The sequence below is a fragment of the Euprymna scolopes genome, chromosome 38 (assembly GCF_053919585.1).
Source record: "Euprymna scolopes isolate OS-2025 chromosome 38, ASM5391958v1, whole genome shotgun sequence".
Lineage (NCBI taxonomy): Eukaryota > Metazoa > Mollusca > Cephalopoda > Sepiida > Sepiolidae > Euprymna > Euprymna scolopes.
The window spans coordinates 33485336-33508189 of NC_136519.1; the positions used below are offsets into that span (position 1 = coordinate 33485336).

The following is a 22854-nucleotide window of genomic DNA, read 5'->3' on the forward strand; positions in this document are numbered from 1 at the left end:
CTATCCAAAGTTCTTGCTTTTAGGAGTGATGGGAGGTGCTAAAGTTCCCCACTATAAAAACCGACCTTGTCTAACTTTTCTACAATGGAACGGGGCGGGGGGGGGGGGTCTTCAGGTAAGCAAAAAAAAAAAAATAGGTTAGTTTAAACTGTCTGAATCGGGAATAAATAAGTACTTCAAAAATAAAAAAGCATTTTGATAAAGCTGTTGAAGCTGTCTTATCTACCCCCCCCCCTGTCATGTACACCTACACACTTTATTCCCCTTCTTTTATTCAGTCGTTTAATTTATTTATAAATCTTTTGTTATCAACATTTGAATATGTGATGTCTGACGTTATTATTGGATGAGCCGCTACCGCCACCTCTCCCCCGCATTCCTTTATGTCAACTTAACTACTGGGAGCTTTTTTTTTTTTTTTTTTTTCCGCTTTACTTGTAACCGTTGAAAAGGGCGGTATTATATCCTTGCGTTGCGTTTCTTTTTTTTTTTTTCCATTTTCTTTTTTTTTATGAACAAACAAAAAATTTTTTTTTTCCTTTCCTCTTCCTTTCCTTCTTCCCTTTTGTCCCTTTTCTTTTTTCTGAGGCTTCTTTTTCATTCCCTTTTTTCTGTTCCTTTTTATTCCCTTTTTATGTTGTTATTGTTGTTTTCTTTTTGTCCCTGCTCTTTCATTCCTTTTTTTATTATTATTATTGCCCTGCATTTTTCATTCCTTTTTCTTTCCTTTTTTTTCTGTCCCTGCCTTTCTCCCCCTTTTTTCGTCCCTTGCCTTTTTCACACACTCTCTTTTTTTTTTTCAGTCTCTGCCTTTTTTTTTCTAATAATTTTCCTTTTATTGTTTTCATCTTTTCTTTCTCCTTTTTTTAATCTCGTCTTTATTTTTTTTATTTATTTTCTTATAATGATCGCGAGAGTAGAAAAATCTATTGTGTTAAAATGTCTGACTGACACGGTGTACAGATAAGTTGAATTTGTTCAAAAACCTGAATAATCATACACTCGCTTCGTTAACGTTTATTTACCTGAAATGAGAAGACGCCATAAACAAGTTTTCGTTACGTTTTTCGAACAAAAGAGAACTACGCACGTCTTTCTTTCTTTCTTTTTTTTCTTTTTCACGGTCGCTATGAAAAGGAAATTCAATGAAATTGTTTTCATCAAAAAGTTAAATTTGGAACAATTTAACTTGTAAGTCTTAAATTGTTAACAAATTAAATAAATGTAAATCCGCTGCAGTTAAAAAAAAAAAATACAAAAAAAAAAACTAAACTAAAGCAAATCTTTTTAGACAAATTTGTTTCTTCTCATACAACGACAATTATGCAACGGTTATAATATGGAGGGTGGGCCTCCTAGAACTGCACAGAACACCGCAATTAACAGGGATCTGGTCATTACAGAAATGGTCTAATCTGTTTATTTGGGGGGGGGGCGGGTAGAGTAAGTGGGCGAATGCTCCGTTTGAATTCAGGAGTAGTTTTTTTTTAATTTATTATTATTATTATTATTATTATTATTATTTTATTACCACCACCATCATCATCACCATCATTTCTTCAGATATGTTTTTTAAACCGTTTTCGTAAAAAAAAAAAAAAAAAAAAAAAGTATATTGTTCCTGTTTACTTGACTTTCCACGGGGGCAGAGTTAGACACACGGTCGATTTTTAATGTAGGGGAAAAACAGCTCCCAAAAATGTTGCACTCTAGATAGGAACAAACATTTAAAAATTGCCTCAGCCACAAAGGATTTCTCCTTTACTGACCGAGGACAGAAAAGGTTAAGTGTAGCATCAGAACAGATGCTACACTATGATCTTGTCCCGAAGTGTTCGTAGGCACCGCCAAAAATGGCCGCAAAATCAAGTTCGTGTTTTTTTTTTTAACGAAATTACATTTATTAAAATCCATTATTTCTGAGTAACGTTTTTTTTCCAGAAAGATAAAACCCTGAATTTTATCATATAGAAAACAGAATAATGTAAAACTTTTTCTACTATTTTTAATTAAATTTTAAATGTTAAATTTTCCCAAAAAGTTAACAATTGACATTTTTCGTCTTGCACAAAAAACGTACATAAATATTTAAAAAAAAAAATAAGGTTTTGGAAATTATTTATTTATTTATTTATTTATTGTCTAACTAAGATTTAGGATGATTTTCTAAGAGAATGTGCAAAAATATTATGATATAAGTACCTGGATTTCAAATAATTCCACTTATTAATATAGGTAACTAGTTATTTCGCGTCGATTTAGACTCTAAATCGACACTGTTTACGTTTGCGTTTGATAAGAAGAAAACTATGGAAGACCAAACAGGCCAAAAAAAACTTATTTTTCAGTGACGAAAATTTCAATGTATTATTAAGCTGAGGCTGGCCAGTACCAGATGGGTGACCATTTGTATGAGTTTGGTTTTTAATGTGTATGTGTGTGGGGGCCAGGCTCCCCAAAATGGGGGGGGCAATTTAAAACAGAATAAAAAAAATTATTTCAGCGCGTTTGGTCCACCGTAGTCGAAAGGCGGCAAACGTTTTCAAACGGGATCGAAAAAAAATGATGCTATTTAACACAAAGGGCACAATATTTATCGAATTATTTTTTTGTATCGATTATTCAAAGCATGTCCTGTTTAATAATGGTCATGCATTATTCGGCTCGCTAAAAAAAAATTAATTTATCAAAAATTTTAAAATGGCCTTTTTCGTATAAATATTAAAAAAAATTTTTTTGTTGTTTTGCTTAACTTAAATTAATTATTTTACTTAACATATTCACCGAATTTCACACTTCAAAACTCAAAAGCGGGATAATTAAACACAATCGAAGTTCTGATATTCAGACGTCAAAATAAGGTACGCAAACAATTTTTTTTTTTTTAATCTATAATTCTGTCCCTTACAACAACACAATATCTTGTGTTCAGTTTCAGATGATTATTTTAAGCATATTTGTTCCCACTTCAAAACAAGGGGGGGGAGGGTTGTAAGCAAAAAAAAATATATATATATAAATATCGTTTATGAAAAATAAGTACACTGTTATAAAGTTCAGTCTTCTCTTAATAATCGCTGAAAATTTCGTATTGATCGGGTAATTACCTGATTTTTGGTAGATTTTTAAAAAGACGGTCCGTCAAAAAGTACTGACCTGCTTCCCCAGTTTTGGCGGTGCCTATAAACTTTTATTGTTGAAATTAACTTTGCTCGTTTAAAAAAAATCAAGGTTGAAAAGACGTATCTCATCTTGGGTGTCATTTTCACAACGTTTCGGTCGATGTAACCTCCGACCTTCTTCAGGTTTATCTTGTCGAACTCGGAAGTTTGGACGGAATTTCGAACGGAACCCTTTACTTCACAGGGTAACCTGCTCTCGTTCCATCAGCCATGACTGAGTAGAGGCCCTAAGTAATTCGCAATTGTATGTTTCGGTCGTTCACACTGAGGATTGAATCTTCAACCTTCAGGAGAGTATCACTTTTTACAATCCCCTCCCCTCCCAAAGTATTCTAACCACTGCGCCACGGATCACTCAGTAACGAGCTTTGGAAGATTGTTGGTGAATAAAACACAATCGCCAAAAGATAAGCGTTTTATTATTTCTAGTCACCATTGGGAAAAATCACTCGTAACGTAAAGCCCTGATTTATAAATATGCCAAAAATCAATTTGTAAAACGTCAGACTAAAGATTTAAAGATTACGGTTTCTGATCTTTGTTTAATTTAATTTTTTTTTTGGGGGGGGGTCTCTATCTATCTATCTATCTATCTGTCTACTATTATATAAAAGGAATTTTGTGTGCGAGTTCGTTCCCTATGGACTCCAAAACGGCTGGGCAGACTTTTATGAAATTTCACACACAGTTACGTTATGTGTCTGACAGTGTTCTTAGATAAGTATTCTATCGAAATGTCTTCGATAATCTAATGAACAAAAAAAGGAATATTTTTCATTAGATTTTAGCCTAACATCGCAAATGCATTTGGAAAGTTTTATTACTACACAAGCCAAAAGACCCGACATATAAAATCAACTAGTGATTTCTTTGATATGATAGGGAATGTTCCTGTTTACAGCACAATTGGAGTATGACACTTACTTTTGTATTTTAAACTTTAATTCAAGCCATTATATATAAAAATAATTTTGACTGTCACTGCTGGGAAGCATTTGAAGCTAATTCCCGGTGCACCGCGATGGGTCCCCAACTAGAGCTGCCAATCAATCTATTTCACTTTCATCGATTTCGATGACAATCAAAATATGGGAGTGTGAAACATTCGTTGATCAGAATCGGGCAGCGTTGGAGCTCCCTTACTATTAATACAGTATTCTCCATTTCTAAAAGTAGTTAAGATCTCTGACATTTTAAAGTGAGACAAAGTCAACAACGCAAGTGACTGCCGGACCAACGGACAGAATGGTTGGGAAATGATATACAAACTGCCATTAGATCGAGCGTAGGCATTTGGATGATTTCAAAACATCATTAATTTATTACCCACACAGCAGCAGCCGTATAGCGTAATGATTTGAGCGGTCGGGTTTCGATCCTGGCTGTTACCTGTTTAGCCGCACTGATTCGCTAGCGAAACAGTACTGTATGTGGATGACTAATATATATATATATATATATAATGTGTGTGTGTGTGTAGGGATTTTTTAACTCGAAAGAACGGCGCCATTCAGCAGAGCTAACCTAACGAGCCATTTTTGTTATAGAATTTTCAGAATGTGAGATATATATATATATATATATATATATATATATATATATATAACTATTTCCACAGCCCAAAGAACGCCGCAGCCCACAAAAGCCATGCCAGCCAACGAACTGGAAGTCTAAGACTGAAGTTTCGCCGTCATTTGGGCTCGAAAGTCAGACATGTCCGCAGCCGAGTCTCCTATATGCGAGGTTAGCACTCTACCAACTGAGCAAACGCCCCGCAGCCCCCGCACACAAGAAATTCTAATAACTATATATATATATATATATATATATATATATATCGCACGCACTGGTAAAATTAAAAATTGAAAGAAAAATGACGCATGAGAAAAATAAAAACTCTTAATTTATTAAAATATAGGATACAATACTTGAAGAGAAAACTGTGCAAAGGCGTCATTAATCCAGTTACATCGAGTTACGCCGCGTGTCTTGAGAGAAAAAAAAATCGCCCCTCCTCCCTCTCTGTCCTTTTCACTGTCGCTCTAAAAACACTTGTAGGAATTATTTCAAATTGTGTAGCCGTTAAATTTAGAACACTTTATCGTTTAAGTCTTAAATTGTTAACTGGTTAAACAAGATGTAAAGAGAGATCTAATCAATCTCATAAAATCACGGCGTGAGTTTATTGCGAGAGAAAAAAAATTGGTTATAGTTATCTAGGATACTTCCTAGCTTCCAGCGTAACGAACGCTACCGGAAGCGGGGACTAGGCAAATCGGTTCTTTCACTTTTATTGTTCTTCAGAATTTTTGAAGCAATTTTTTTAAAATAAAATGTAAGGACATTTTCGAAAAGTATACAATAAAAATGTAAAAAAAAAAAAAAAAAACTATGCAGATAAAAAATAACACTATTAGTCTTTATTAAATAGATCATTACTTTAAAAGATTTGGAAAAGTGTTTTCAATAAGTATTTTAAAAATTCTTAAATGTATTTTTTTTTTAATTAAAAAAAAAAAAAAAAAAAAAAACAGACCAATTTCAATAATTAATTAAAATAGACCGAAAAAAAACTTTTCAACGATTATTTAATTTTTTAAAAAAATCGAAAAACGTATTTTTTAATAAATTACATGCACAGGGGAGATATAGGCATGAGATTAAAAAAAAAAAAAAAAAAAAAAAAAAGCCAAAGAACTTATTTGCTTTGTCACCGCTTCTAGTAGCGCTGCTGCGCTGCGCCAGAAATCAGGAAGTACGTTAGCTGACTATAACAAAAAATTCTGTACAGGCATTAATTTTTTGTTAAATATTATATGAGGAATCTTTTCGTGTTAAACTAAATGAGAAATACACATTTTGTATTGAGAAAGACACACTTTAACTGTAAACATTTGGTAAAATTATCGAATATAGCCCGAATGGACGGGCATTTTGGATACTTTGTTATTCTTTATTACTTATATAATGTTATGAATTGAATTTTTTAAAAAAATTCTTAATGCTGCAATATTTTAAGTTATAAATTTATATTTTTTACTAGAATATCTTGTCCTTTTCTTTTCCAGTTTTAGCAGCTAGTCCTTTACTTTTCCATGTTTAAGCTTAACCATATTATTTTTCAGGCTCGCATGTTTCTCTTGTAATCCATGATTTTTCCAGCCTTCCAGTAAATTCACTTGTTCTTTGTTTAATTTCAGCCTTACTTTTTTTTGTCCCCATAAACATAACATACACATATGTAATAACAATGTACGGCACTTGTCTACTTTCAATAAAATCCCTCCAATTATCTCCCGTTCATGCTCTTATTCTCTCTGTTTCACGTGTTATTTCCCTTTTCACGAAACCAGTGAATTAGTAGCAACATTAGTCGCTAATGCGACGCGGTTGCTATGGAAATCAGTTATAAAAAAAAGTCGCTCACCTTACTTTTTTTACGATTTTGAACACCAGTAAATTCATAACTTTTGTTTTATTGAACGAAAATTGAAAAATGTTTCGTTTTTTTTTTTCACGATGTAGCTGAGAATGTGATTTATAAACTGTAATAATTGTTTGAAATTTAGTCAAAAAATGAGTGAGCGGTGAAGCTTTAAAGCGGTTCTAAATGACTAAAACTGCCACTTAACCATATATTCAAACAATACAATGTTTGAATGATAGAATCTATATCTATAAAAGTGAAAGTGTCTGTATGTCTGTGTACATTTTCCTACCAAATAACTGTCAATTTTCGGTCTACAGACTCTAAATTTGGCATAAGGGGTATTGGGATTTGGAAAAATCTTTTTAATCGGTTTTCGGCTAGAAATTTGGCTGGTAAGGGGTCAAAGTTCAATGATTTGACCTTTGAGAACTCTACCACATTCCTCCGCCAATTTTGGGTCTAAACACTTGAAATTTTAGATATAGATTATTTGGACAGGGATCTAACTTTATAATTCTATTTGAGCCCAAAACAATAAATGCTAAGGGGTCAAATTGGGGTTAGAGTTTAAACAAATTGACGTCTGCGGTCTCTACCAACTTTTCTCAATGGTAGTTAAGGAAGACTATTATATAGAAAGGCATTACCGTATATATTCACACTTTTTAATATATACATAGACACGTAAAGTAAGGAACAGTACATAGAGCCCGAGCAAAGCCGGGCGGAACTGCTAGTACCTATAAAAGTGGAAGAGTCTATGTACATTTTCCTACCAAATAACTCTGTCAATTTTCGATCTAGGTTAAATCTAGGTTACTAGGACATGGGTCAAACTTTTTAATTTGATTTGAGCCCAAATAATAAATGTTAAGAGGTCAAAATTGTGGTCAAAGTTATTTAAAAAAAATTGACCTCTGCGGTTTCTACGAAATGACTCTGACAATTTCTGGTCTAAACATTTGAAATTTTACCTAGAGTATTCAGAGATAGGGCAAGCTTTTTAATCGGTTTTTAACCGAAAATTTTAGCTGTCAAAGGGTCAAAGTTCAAAAGATTTTACCTTTGCGGTGTCTAGCAAACTACTCTGCCAATTTTAGATCTAACCATTTGAAATGTTACATAACAGGTATTCAGACATGCGGCAAGCATTTTAATCAGTTTGGGGGCAAAAATTTGGCTGCCAAAAGGGTAAAGTTGAAAGATTTTTCTGTCAAACACTTGAAATTTTAGGCGTAGATCACTTAGACATGGGTAAAACTTTATTTTGATTTCAGACCAAAATGTTAAGGGACAAAATTGGGGTCAAAGTTAAAAAAAAATTATCTCTGCAGTCTCTACGAAATTACTTAGACAATTTTTGGTTTAAACATTTGAAATCTTATAAAGTGTATTCACACGTAGGGCCAGTTATGAATAGTACAGAGGGCCCGCGCAAAGCCAGGCTGAACTGCTAGTATTTAACAAAAAATAATTTTTATGCGTATAGATTCTTTTCTTTTCACAATAAACTCTCGCCGTGATTTAGCGACTTTGTCTCGGTTTTTTAATTGTTCTCGTTCATAAACAAATTAAAACCGTACTGGATTTATTTATGCTTACAAGTAATGGCCAACTTATGGTCCAACACTTCGTCTACACAATTTGGAATAATTCCAATAAGTGACGTTTTTGGAGTGACAGTGAAAAGGCCGGGGGGAGGAGGTCCTCCTACACTTCTTTTAATCCGGACAAAATCACAAGAGAAAATTTGGTAATTCTTCTGGCGAAGCTAGTTTACTGGACGTTCAACAGGTGGCAGTGTGGCTTGGTGGATTTGTCTTATGTATGTCTTTTTCACAGAACGTTCACATATTTCTGTTTGAGGTTATGGTTGAAAATTCATGCTTCCAGATGTTAAAGTGCGTATGCAGCTAAGTCGGAAACTATCCAAAACACACCCACAAAACTTAGATATCAGTTTTCAGCACATAAACACTTTTTGGGGAGAGGTCAACAGGAACGCAATTAGTTGGAGGGGGACATTTAGACCGATTTTTTTTTTTTTTTTACTTTTCTATCAATTGTGAAATTCTAACTAAAATACACTTTCTTGGTCTTCGAGTTAAATAATTGTATATAGACGTATTTATTTTTAATGAAATTTTTTTAAGGTAAATGTGGTATTATGGTGATTGATGATTCTGGTTAAGAATGGGATAGACATTTTCTAGTCATGTCGGCAAAGGATGACCAACGACACCAATTTTCCCATACTTTTGAATGACCTTGTGTCAAACTTTTTTCAGATGTTAAAATATAATTTTTGTATATTTTATGCAAATGCATTTTTCAAAATGTGTTCTCTGTTCTATCTTCTGCAAGAGTAAGAGAAACCCTTAACTGGGGCAATTTTTGAACGACTTGGGAAACTTTAAGTAGGATGGTTCCTGGAGTAAATGTGGTATTATGGTGATTGATGACTAGTTAATAGTAGGATATAAATTTTGTAGTCATGGTGACCAAAGGTATTCATTTCCTCACATCTTCAATGGCTTTGTGCCTAATTTGTTAAAATGAACTTTTAAACATTTTTTTGAAAATATTTCTGTTCTGTCTTCGGTCGGAAGAGGGAAAATCCTCCTTGCTTGACTGATGAGGAACAGATAATGGGGTTAAATGAAAGATGATGCCCGTGTGACGTAATATATATATATTTATATTCTCTATTTCAACTCCTCGGGAAATCTGTCCCTACCCGGGATTGATTAAAACGGTCTTGACATAGTTATTCGACCCTCCTCGGACCCCTGGGGGGATCTAAAGCTCCCCAATGAGGGCAAATTGCTCCCTCATGTCGATTACGTCACACCCGTTTTAAACTCTTCTATTTTGTTTTCCAGTCTCCCGAGCAACGCCGGGTAGCCATGCTAACTACATCTAAACCGATGATACATTCTCTTTATCATTAATATACTTTTAAAACGAGTCTCTATAGGGAGGAGATCGATCGCTTGACACTGGATGATTTCCGGAAGTGTTCTTAAAGTCAACTAGAATACCATATGAAAAGTAGATAGTTTTTATTTGTTTGCTTACCTCCAAAACGAGATGTGACATACTCCACTTCGCGAGAGTGTAATCCAGTACAAAAAAAAAATAATCTAGAAATGACCCGTCAGGATTCGTCGGTAGGGGCACCTCAGGCGATCAGCAATGCACCAACCTTCCCTAAAACGAGGAGATATTACCTGGAAGGGTGAACCTTCTAGGGTCGAGCTTGGTCATACTTTATTTTGGCAAAAAATGGGGAGGGGGGCATGATACTACCACGACTCTCTCTCTCTCTCTCTCTCTCTCTCTCTCTCTCTCTCTCTCTCTCTCTCTCTCTCTCATGTCGGGTTCAGCGCCGAGAATAGAGCCTCTGCGAGTGTGAAAACAATTGATTAGTGTTTCCAGCTTAACAGAGACAGATCAAAGAAACTTTAATTTATGGACGATTTATAGACGGCATAATCAAGTTGACACATTGGTTCTCGTTAGATCGCTGAAGTTAAGCGACGTTTAGCCTGGTCAGTATTAAATGGGGGACCATTTGGAAATAACAGTTACTGTATGTTTTCTTCGTTTATCTCTGCATTGTTTTAAGTCTTACTTCTCCTTGCTAGTGGGATCTAACAATGTTGACTCGGGAGATGAAAGGTTGTGGAGATTGTGCAACCTTTGATTTATAATTAAACGCGAAGCCTTTATTGCAAGGGCTGTCCATTGTCTCTGGAGACTGAACGAAGCCATAAATGAACGATTTATAGAAGACTTGTTTAAAAATCCGAAAAAAAAAAAAAAATAACTGAATGATTAAAATTAATTTCTGTTATTACTTTTGTTAGAAATTGCACGGTTGAATTTACATACAGCGCCTTTGGACTCCTATTTCCAGGTTCATGTAAAAAAAACGGAAGTGACCTTTGGGACAATTTCTAGCGCTTTTTTTTTTTCTTTGGTCATGCGGATGTAAAAATATAAGAGCTGATTTGTTAATTACTTTAGCAAGCAATGCATTTAAACTCCATAAAACAGTTTGGTGATTTTTTTTTCCGTACTTTTCTAAACTTTCTTTATGAAAGACTAACCAGGATGCCCGGCGTTGCCTGGGTTTTTGGATGTGTATGTTGAGGAAAAAAAAAAGTGGTAGTAGGCAGCCAGGCTCGAACCCGTACTGCGAAGGAATAAAAAAAACTTGAAAAAAAAAAACAAAAAAAAACGTGACGTCTTTGTCGTTGCGTCCATCGCCAAACCGGAAGTAACGAAGGTTTAAATTAAGGCTAGTCAATCGAAAAGAGGGGATGACTTTCGAAAATATCGGCGAAAAAACCGACCCCTCCTTGTAAAAAAAAGTGCCCAGTTGAGTTTTTAGCCTATCTTTTTATATTTGTCGTCCGAATATCCGAGCTTCAAAACGATACCGATCTCATGAAAATCCGTTACCTCTGCCGAAAGTTTAAGGCATACATACATAAAAAAAAGAAGCTTCTTTCAATCTTGACAGACTATGGCTACCCACGGTAAGGGTGCCTGCGCGTGAAATTTTTGTAGCGAGAGTTGTGCAATCTTCAACCACACCTCTCCTGATTCGACATTGTTGAATATCAGTGGCAAGTGGAGATTTAGGAGGACAGGGAACAATGCCAAGATAAACAGAAAGCACATACAGCGCCTCGAATTCCCGAAATGGTCACCCATCCGAACTAGCCAGGCACAACGTTGCTTAACTTCGGTTATCTGACGAGATCTGGTGTGTCAATGTGATCATGCCGTACATGATGATTGCAACGTCTTGTCAGACGAGTGCCACTCCCTCAGACATTTAAAATCCATGATTCCAAATGTCTGAGGGAGTATCTATACAAATATGATGTTACAGAGTCTTAGCTTTGTACGACAGCTAAGTCTCTCTCTCTCGGTTCAAAATGTTGAGATCCAGCAACAAGCAAGAACAAGATAGCCAGCAACAAATTAAACTGCAGACCAGCTTAATGCGGGTAATGGTCTTCCGCTTTATGGTTTTTTAAATCAGAGATTTGCTTCTCCTAGAAAGGTTGCCTTCACCACGGCTTATGGGAGCCCTCTCCGCCCCATATTACATATACACACACACACACACAAATATACACGGTGCTAGTTGGCCGTTGACCCAGAAAGAGTTCATTCGCCCTTTGGAAGGTCTTGTTTTTAATCCTTCAGGGAGACTAGCCGCCCTCCTCACCAAACAAGTCTGGTGGGGGAACCAGTTTAGTCGCCGGTGACCCGACCATGAGGCAGGTAGTACTGAGTTACATGGTACCAGTAGCACATGACATGACATGACATATGCCGTACATACATACATACATACATACATTACATACATTTAAACAGACAGGTGAGATTTATATTATATAGATAGACTATCCGATAGCCACTAACGTCTTGGCTACGCAAGACGTATCGTTTTGCAAAGATACACAATACTGGACTCTATATTTAAAGTTAGTGTTTGTTCAACGATGCATGCGTAGTTTTACAAGCCTTTTTATGTAAGAAATTCTCACACTTATTTATTTTTAGCTTCAACACTAGAGTCAATCTAACCTAAATAAATCATCTGTTCAAAATCAATAAGATAATTTTTATAAAGTTTGACGGTGTATTTTTTGAAGCGTGACAAGAAACAAACAAAAATTTTTCGGGGACGCTGGGATACTTCTAAAAGGGGTGGAGACATTTTTTTTCCTTAACAATGGCTAAAAATGATGATTAGGGTAACACGTTTGGTTGTGCGGCATATTACGATTATTAACGGTTTTGTTTTTAATCTGTTTTATATAATGGCATCTTAACAGATGTTTAACCCAGAAAACTAACTTTTTTTTTCTATTGTCCCCTTTTTTTTATTCTTTGCTTCCCTTCTAGCTTTCTCTTTCTCTCTGCGTGCTTTATTTCACCCTTGCAAGACTACCCGGCGTTGCCCGGGGGTCATTACAAAAACAAAATAGAAGATGAATGTGAAAGAGTATAAGAAGGCTATAGCAATGCAGGAAACCGGGTGTTAAACATCAAGGTTACACCGTCAAATCATGTTATTTCGTTAAGAAAATTATATCGAACGAATTGGAAGTAATCACTTGATTAAATAAAGTAAACGAACAACATATACATTTTTTATATATTTATGACTATTTAACAGAAAAAGGAAACAATTTTTAAAAAGTGTATTGTCTTAACAAAACCAGATATAATATTTAAAAAAAAAGAAGAAAAAAAAAAGACGCTTTGTCGTGTGTAAAGGGATGAAACTTGAAATAAAATATTTAAAAAAATATTTGAAAATATTTGAAAACATTAATAATTCGTAATATCGTGATTTGACGGGTTTACCCTCAAATTAAATTTAAAAAAAAAAAATATTTTTTAAAAAACTGAAACTTTGCTGTGCGTAATAAAAGAAAATTAAAATATTTAAATAATTTTTTTAATAATATTAATTAAAAATTTTTATTAAATATTAATTAAATATTTTTATTAAATATTAATTAAATATTTTTATTAAATATTATTTTTATTAAATATTAAATTTTTTTATTAAATATTAAATTTTTTTATTAAATATTAATTAAATATTTTTTTATTTTATGTTTTACAACTTTTAATAATTCGTAATATCGTGATTTGACGGTGTAAATACTGATGTGACCCTTCTAGATTTGTCGAACTTTGCCGGACTTAACTGCAAGATTTTCTCCGGTCCCAAATTAGTCTGTGTTAATGTACAATATAACCCGGATATAAGAACACTTGATATCAGTGTAACCCGGATATAAAAGAGGTATATCTCTCTCCCCGTATCTTCATGTATCGATTTATTTTCCTGGTGAACCATAGATGCAAAGCAGTAAGATGTACTTACTGTTTCAGATGACCGGGATGGTAGAAGTCGTTGATAATTCAACAATAGAAGATGTTGTGTGTGTGTGTGTGTGTGTGTGTGTGTGTGTGTGTGTGTGTGTGTGTGTGTGTGTGTGAAAGCGCTAAAACTGAGGCACTTCTCCTTTTCCGTTTTGCTTTTTTTATGTAACATCACTACTGGCTCTATTCAAGATATTGGAGACGATGAATTATTGCTCCCAGGCAGCACCAACAAAAGGACAGAAGTTCTTTATCCCGGGCTACATTGTGTATAAACACACGAAATTGAGGAGGCCTTCAGAGCGCTACTAAAAGCTAGTTCCTCCTCCTTAAAAAAAAGAAAACTAATATTTAGATTTTAATCTGAAAAGATGTTGAAAATCGGGTTTATATCTTGATAACAGAATTAATCTTTACCATTGGGTCACGCTTACCTTTTATATAATACAAGCAGGACACTCGACGTTGCCCGGTCGTGAAATGCGCTTAAGTACTATATTTTAATTCATGTAAATTTCATATGTATTATTATAGAATCGATCCTTTATCGAATATTACATATTACTAGGGGTAATTTGCCCGGTGGACTAATTCACAAAAATTAAAAATATATATATTTTTTTTAATAGTTATGATAACGTCGTTCATCAAGTTCCATCTGTGTTTGTTTACAATATCATTTCAGCTGATATTTGGGTTTGATGATGAATGCCCTGAGAAAAGTCACTTCTGATTAATGTTTACTTTTAAATATGCAAATGAAGAAATGATTTGCGGCAATTATTAGAAAACGGGCTTGGAAAGAAAATATGCACGCTAAGATGTAAACCCAGTAATGAAAATATGAAATTTAACACCATTATGAATTATCTGCCATTTCTATCGCAAGTAATTGATAAGTTTTTTTTATTTGTCTGAATTTTACACACACACACACATATATATATATATATATATATATATATATATATATATATATATCCGGTGCAATGCCGATCAAAAAAAAAAAAAATACAAATTCTGCGAGGTTTTGAACTTTTGATCTGTTTTTTAAGCTTAAGTGAAACATACAAATACAAACATTTGCTCTTTATATAGATTTTCTCGCCACTGCCGTTCGTTTCTCTCTCGCGTATTTTTTCTTCCATCACCTGTCTTTCTTTCGGTCGTATTCACCCACCTCATCTGTCTTTACTTCCCCTAACATTCTTTCCTACTTTTGTACCCCCCTTCTCCCTCTTTCTTTTGTACCCCCCTTCTCCCTCTTTCTTTTGTACCCCCTTCTCCTTCTTTCTTTTGTACCGCCCCTTCTCCTTCTTTCTTTTGTACCGCCCCTTCTCCTTCTTTCTTTTGTACCGCCCCTTCTCCTTCTTTCTTTTGTACCGCCCCCTTCTCCTTCTTTCTTTTGTACCGCCCCCTTCTCCCTCTTTCTTTTGTACCCCCCTTCTCCCTCTTTCTTTTGTGCCCCCCTTCTCCCTCTTTCTTTTGTACCCCCCTTCTCCCTCTTTCTTTTGTACCCCCCTTCTCCCTCTTTCTTTTGTACCCCCCTTCTCCTTCTTTCTTTTGTACCGCCCCTTCTCCTTCTTTCTTTTGTACCGCCCCTTCTCCTTCTTTCTTTTGTACCGCCCCTTCTCCTTCTTTCTTTTGTACCGCCCCCTTCTCCTTCTTTCTTTTGTACCGCCCCCTTCTCCCTTTTTCTTTTGTACCCCCTTCTCCTTCTTTCTTTTGTACCGCCCCTTCTCCTTCTTTCTTTTGTATCGCCCCCTTCTCCCTCTTTCTTTTGTACCGCCCCCTTCTCCCTCTTTCTTTTGTACCGCCCCCTTCTCCCTCTTTCTTTTGTACCGCCCCCTTCTCCCTCTTTCTTTTGTACCGCCCCCTTCTCCCTCTTTCTTTTGTACCGCCCCCTTCTCCCTCTTTCTTTTGTACCCCCCTCCTTATCCTTCTTTAATTCCCCCTTCCTTATCTTCCTCTTTTTCTCTGAATTAAGGATTGCACCCTCAACCTCTTAATAAGAGAACAGATACTATGTTCGCACGATAATTATAGGGCTTAAAGCTCCTAATATGCATTTGTGTTGTATATGATATTCTAAGTAATTATTCTTAATTCTTCGACCATGCCTGATAATCTCACGATCGTGATACTATCATTTATCTATGAAATTTGATTCTGATCAAATGCAATGATTAGATTTGTGTTTTGTCCTTGATATTGGTCATCCCCATCCCTACACAGTTGTTTGATAATGACGTATGAATTCTGTTTATAGCTTGCAGCAAAAGCTTAAAAATGTAATCTTTTTAAGCTCGTGTTCTTAAGAACTTAGCCATCATGTAATTTTTCGCTTGTTTACTTCTATAAAGTTGGAGGGTTTTGTGTATTTACATTCATATTAAAACCCCTTTTTTGTATTTATTTCAAAAGAAGAAACAACTTTGTTATATATGGGTTGTGGAATTGCATTCATCTGCGAAAGATCTAGCTAATTTGCATATTCTTTTAAACATTAATTTTAATTAATTCCCTATTAGATTTTTTTGGTTTTCTTATGGGATGATCATCTTTAGTTAACTGTTACGTGAAATTATATTCATACAGATATTCTACATGGTTTATACTTGCGTAATATTTGCGTATAAAGGTTATAGTAAACACAAAACTCTTTCTATATATATTTACGTATGCGTCTATCTATTTGTTAAAAAAATTGCCTGTCAAACTCCTCTGTCAGTTTTTTGTCTACAGGCATAAAAGTTAATATATAGGGTATTCGAACTCATGCGAAACATTATATTTGGGTTTTAGCAGGAGGGAAATCGGTGTAAAAGTGAAAATTAAAAAAAAACTGTAATTTACCAGGTCAAGGTCGAACGACAGCATTACGAATATGCATGCGTAACGTAATAGCTATTGGTTCATGCTTAAATTTTTAGCCTTGCAGCAAACATGTCTTCATAGCTCATTAGCGAAAAGTAAATCGTAATCTAAACGTTTTGGTTTCAATTTTCGGCGGCGGTACACGAGTCATATTTATTTTAAACTTTTTAAATTACTACTATATATAAGGTCCAATATAATCTATAATATAAATCTCACCTGTCTGTTTAAATGTAGTTATGTTTGCATGTCTACCTAAAACTTTCGACAGAGGCGACGGATTTTCACGAGATCGGTATCGTTTTGAAGCTGGACCCTACGAACGACAAATATCGAAAAATTGGCTAAAAACATTAATTCCTTTGCTCTCAACTGGGCACTTTTCTACAAAGAGAGGTCGCTTTTTTCGAAAGTCATCACCCTCTTTTTGATTGACTAGCCTTAATTTAAACCTTCGCCACTTCTGGTTTGGTGATGGACTTTTTTTTTTCTTTTCTTTTTTTTTTTTTTTTTTTTTTTTCACGTTCTTTTCCTCCTTCGCGGTACAGGTTGGAGCCTGCTTGACTAATACCACTTTTCTTTCTTTTTTCTTTTTTTTTTTTTTTTTTTTTTTTTTTTTTTTGTTTGCTCAACACACACCTCCAAACATCCGGGCAATGCCGGGTATCCAGTCTAATATAATAATAATAATAATAATAATAATAATAATAAATACGAAATCCGCATTAATTAAAATATCATATTTAAGCGTATTTTACGCTTAATTAAATGTTGATTAATGCAGGAATTAAAAATGAATGTTTAAAAGAATATGCAAATTAGCTGGATCATTTGCAGATGAATGCAATTCCGCGACCCATATATAACAAAGTTGTATTTTCTTTTTAAAATAAATACCAAACAGGGTTTTTAATATGAATATCAATACACACAAAAAAAACCCCATCTCAATTGATTATTAAAAATAATATATAATACCATTCGGTACGGATCCAACAATGGATTTACTTGACCAAAATATCCAACCTTGATCGCCCTTTGGGACCCATAGCGCAGTGGATGGAGGTGTTGAGTTCATAGGTTCCAGGTGAGCATTATCTGAAGATAGCGGTTTCAATTCTACCCAAACCAAGCCAGAGGATTAGTTGGGGGTAAGACAACTATGGAGGGCAGTAATTACTGAGGATACAGTTACAAGACTATCCTATCACGGTTAATCACCTGAAGAAGGCCAGAGGATGAGTTAACCGAAACGTGGTGAAATAACAACTATGAAGATGAATAAATTCACACATTACTCACCTCAAAGGATTTCAATCAAAATGATATATAACTGGGCAGACTGTCGAGGTTTTCTAAGGCGTTATGAAGCATCTCTCCTTAAGAAAACGTTTAAACAGCTTTGTAAGTACAAGAGCTAGTTTTGGTTGTAGTTTTTATAGCAGTCTGATTGGAATATTTTCAGGACCAGTTACTTCTTGGCCTTTTGGCCAAGATCAAAGTGTAGTATCTGTTCCGACATATGCTGCACTTAAGATAATTTGTACCAGTCAATGGAGGGGAAACCCTCTATACTGGGACAATTATTATTTTTGGTAACCAGAGTGACCCCTTTTAGGGGAGCTGGTTTTTACCTCACATTAAAAACGGCCTTGTGCCTAATTTGCTCAGTGGGGGAGCAAATAAACACCATCTGTTCCGGCAGATGCTGCAAGCTATGACTAGCTATGACTAGCAAAGACCAGATGTGGGGGCAACCCCACATGCCTGACCATTAACCAGCTCCCATTTCCCACCTCTCGGGAGCTGGTCCCCTTTTTCCCTTCCCCCTCCCTTCACTCCTCACATTAAAAATCGGCCTTGTGCCTAATTTGCTCGGTGGGGGAGCAAATAAATACCATCTGTTCCGGCAGATACTGCAAGCTATGACTAGCTATGACTAGCTATGACTAGCAAAGACCAGATGTGGGGGCAACCCCACATGCCTGACCTTTAACCAGCTCCCATTTCCCACCTCTCGGGAGCTGGTCTCCTTTTCCCCTTCCCCCTCCCTTCACTCCTCACATTAAAAATCGGCCTTGTGCCTAATTTGCTCGGTGGGGGAGCAAATAAATACCATCTGTTCCGGCAGATACTGCAAGCAAAGACCATATGTGGGGGCAACCCCACATATAAGACCTTGGTCAATGTAGGGGCAACCCTTCATACCAATTGTCACTATCCATCTCCCCTACTCCCCGGGGAGTTGGTCCCCATTTCCCTTTCACTCCTCACATTAAAAATCGGTCTTGTGCCTAATTTGCTCGGTGGGGGAGCAAATAAATACCATCTGTTCTTCAGATGCTGAACTTCCATTTCTTGTTCTCTTTCGGTGGAGGATCAGTCCTTCACGAATTTTTTATTTTTGTACCTTTTCTCCACGTTAAAAAACAACCCTAGTATCTAACTGTGGGGAGGCACAGTAAATAGGTACTTTACTGGAATCAAGGTTCCTGATATATTTGGCAACATCACTTGACATTTTGGGTAGGTTCGACCCAAACAGCGACCCCAAATTTGAATTCTATATTCATTTCTTTCATGGCCATAACGAGAAGTCACGCACAGCGAGAGAATGAGGAATATAGGTCTGTTCTTAAAACCCAAAACAGCGAGTTGAAGTTCTTTCTTTTTCTTTGTTTTGGTCTCTTTTGCGACGGTCTACAACGTATTGGGTCTACATATTATCCTACTGAACCAGTGGTTCTACCCTCCCATATATATATATATATATATATATATATATATATATATATATATATATATATATATATATATATAATATAAAGCTGAACGTCTTTGTGTGTGTGCCTGGTCACGAATAGGCTCCTATATGCTTGACTATTACAGAAAACTGATATAATGATAGAAGATGTATCGAGACACAGGAATTAGTATGTTTGATTTGGCATAATGATGATTCATTAAAATTGTGGGGTCTGCGTACGCGCCTGGTCCACAAAGTATAAAAATAAAAAATTAAAAAAATTAAAAAACGTTTACAAGTGTTTTTGAAATAGATGTACATCATAATACTTTGATAAGTATGTTTTAACTTAAATAGGGATGGTATAATAAAATTGTGGGGTCTGTGTTCACGCCTGGCCTCCATAGAATGGAAATAGGCACAAACTTTAATAAAGACTTTTCATATCTATCTGCGTAAGTATACTTTGATAATTATGTTTCTGTTTGAAGAAATATGGTATAATAAAATTATGGGGTGTTCGTTCGCGCCTGACCTCCATAGAATGGAAATATGTCACAAAGTTTAGCAAGGTTTTTTTTAATATAGATCCACAGAATATTGTGACAAGTGTTTCAGTGTGAACAGGTATGGTATAATAAATTATGGGGTGTATCTATTTTATTTTTACTTTCATATTCAACTTTGGTTTTGATACCCCCAAATTCGAAGCTATCTCTTTACAACCCTTCCTTTTCATAACCTATCATATATTCATAAATCAGAGTCCATTTTCTGTAGGCTGTTTTTGAATCCAGTCAACGACGAATACTTTTGCTAGTATGTGTGTGTGTATAATATATATATATATATATATATATATATATATATATATATATATATATATATATATATATAAATGTTTAGAGGTACAGAATTTATATATAGTTTTGAAAATAATAAGCGGAAGTTTCTCGAGAGCTCTTTTGGCTATCATCTCATCAGGAGAAAATCGATAGCGTACAAAATAATATTGTGTCGAAAATAAAGAGTTCTAACTCTTTATTTTCGATACAATATTATTTTGTACGCTCTCGAGAAACTTCAGCTTATTATTTTCAAAACTATATATATATATATATATATATACTTTTTTATGAACATATAGCTAACACCATTTGACAGTCTTTGATGGAAAATGGTAAAATCTTGATATATGGTCTCAAATACCCTTGTCGGGTAAGCAATGACCTTTACTTAAGATAATACTTAAGATATTAACACGTGTGTAACATTACAAAGACTGCTTGATCTGGCAGCACCAACAGGGAGTGTTAATGTTGGCTCCTACTTTCATTTAGATTTATGCAAAGAGTGGTAAAAAGAGAAAATGTGAAATTTTGATGATAAATATTAAACATTGATCAATAAATATTCCAAAATTTCAGTTTCTTTTGAGTATCTTTATAAAAAAATTTTTTTTGTTTTTTAGCAAGTAGCTAAATCCCACCCCTACACGATAGAGATTCATAGATATAAGAAAGCCTCCGACTCTAATAGTTTCTTTCTCACAACGGCTATACTTTAGAACTCCCTTCCGGGATTCTGCTTTACCAACTGTACTGACATGCAGAAGTTCAAGTGTAATGTAAACAGACAACTTGTTGCTCAACTCCCTACTTAGTATCCTTGCAATTTACATCCCTGATAGTAGCCCCCTTACATCAAAGATGCACTGTGCCTTGTTTGGGGTGGAAATGAAATTTTAAAAGATAAATATATAAATACTATGAATACAGTTTCCGATGTGGAAATTCAAAAATTTCAGATTTGCATTAAATTGCATCCATTCATCATTAGACCCCAATTTAGTAAGATTCTATGAATTTCATTTTCTTAAAATCTCTTAAGCTAAGTCTTGAATTTTTAGACATTTTCTAGAATCAAAGTAATCTGGTGGATTTTGATAAAAATTGTAATAAGGATTCCAGACATAAGGTTTAGTAACATTATATTTTGATTAGGAACAAAGTGTAGTATCTGTTCTGATGCTGCACTTCACTTTTTCTGTTCTCGGTTAATGGAGGAGAAATCTTTCATGACTGAGACAATTTTTTAATTTTTGTTCCTATCTAGAGTGCCCCTTTTGGGGGAGCTGGATTTTCTCCACATTAAAACCGATCTTGTGCCTAACTCTTGTGGGGAGCCAAGTAAATAGGAACATATTTTGTTTTTAATCTTCATAAGGGAACATAAAATAAGTGCAAAGCTCATCTGTTTGGAGAATTGATTTTACCTGTCTCATGGCAGGTATTCAGGTTGAATGTAAAGTCAGCTTCGATATTTTCGGATCAAATATGAATCGCACTATTATACTTTTTGTTAGGAAAAAAATTAAAAAAAAAAAAAAACAGTATTGCATTATAGTTTCATATTTTAATTAATGTCGGTTTCAACTTGCAAAATTATTCGATACCATTCAATATGGTTTTCTCTCGACACCAAAGCCAACATTGTTGAGATGGTTTCTGGATTTAAGGTATGATTTGGTCCTATGCACTTCTAGGTTCTACCTTCTCCCTTTGCTAATCACCTGAGGCGCTCCTATCAAGGAATGCCGACAATGTCTAAGCTTTTATATCCAGGCCAGAGTGCTCTTCAAATCCTTCTTTCCGACTCTTGTCATATCTCCACATCTTCTGTCTATGGGATGGGGAAAAACCGTCTTTCAATATGGTTGAATCGCTCTAGTTTATAATTGCCAATTTTCTGTGAACATCCTTAATTGTCTGTCCGCGTCATTTTTTTTTTTTTTTCTACTTATTAATTCACTTACATATTTGTTCAATTTATTGCGCTTTTTTCCCCATGTCTCTAGGCCATTTTAAACAGGTTACTCTGCTGGGTGATGTATGTGGTCACAGGGTATGGGCGGGGTCTATACTCGGCTTGTTATACAGAGCGCATATCTCATCGGGAGATGTTCCTACGTCTGCAATGTTTTCCTGATTCGTTTTATTCGGGTCTCGGCTACATATGTCCGCTGTTCTTTCTTTAATAAGCGAAGTTATAAACCATTAATCGATTCTAGTGGGATCGTCAGTCCGACAACCCCGGAGGATACATGTTAAATAAAATTCTATGAGACCACCGGTTTCAAAGGTTACTTACTCTCTGTGTTTTTTTCTTTTTCTTTTTTTTTGTTTGTTTGTGTTTTGTTTTTTTTGTGAGGTCACTTGAAATATATAAAAAAAAAATATTAAATACAAAAAGTAACATCGTTTATCATGCTTCAGAAAACCCTCATAACCTCTAAATAACTTTATATATATATGTATACTAGCAAAAGTACTCGTCGTTGACTGGGTTCAAAAACAGCCTACAGAAAATGGACTCTGATTTATGAAAGTATGATAGGTTATGAAAAAGAAGGGTTGTAATTTGGGTTGAATTTGGGGATATCAAAACCAAAGCAAAATATGATGAAAGTAAAAATAAAATAAATAAACCCCATAATTTATTATACCATACCTGTTCACACTGAAAAACTTATCACAATATTCTGTGGATCTATATGAAAAAAACCTTGCTAAACTTTGTGATATATTTCCATTCTATGGCGGTCAGGTACGAACGAACGCCCCATAATTTTATTATACCACATTTCTTAAATCTGAAACATAATTATCAAAATAAACTTACACAGTCTTTATTAA

General features: G+C 34.9%; 1 protein-coding gene and 1 pseudogene across 2 annotated transcripts in view; both read left to right on the forward strand.

Annotated features, from left to right (window-relative positions):
* LOC145263127 (uncharacterized) overlaps positions 1-22854 on the forward strand; it is a 311291-nt gene that overhangs the window by 17841 nt on the left and 270596 nt on the right. The window lies entirely within an intron of this gene.
* LOC145263415 (U2 spliceosomal RNA) lies at positions 17884-18096 on the forward strand (annotated as a pseudogene).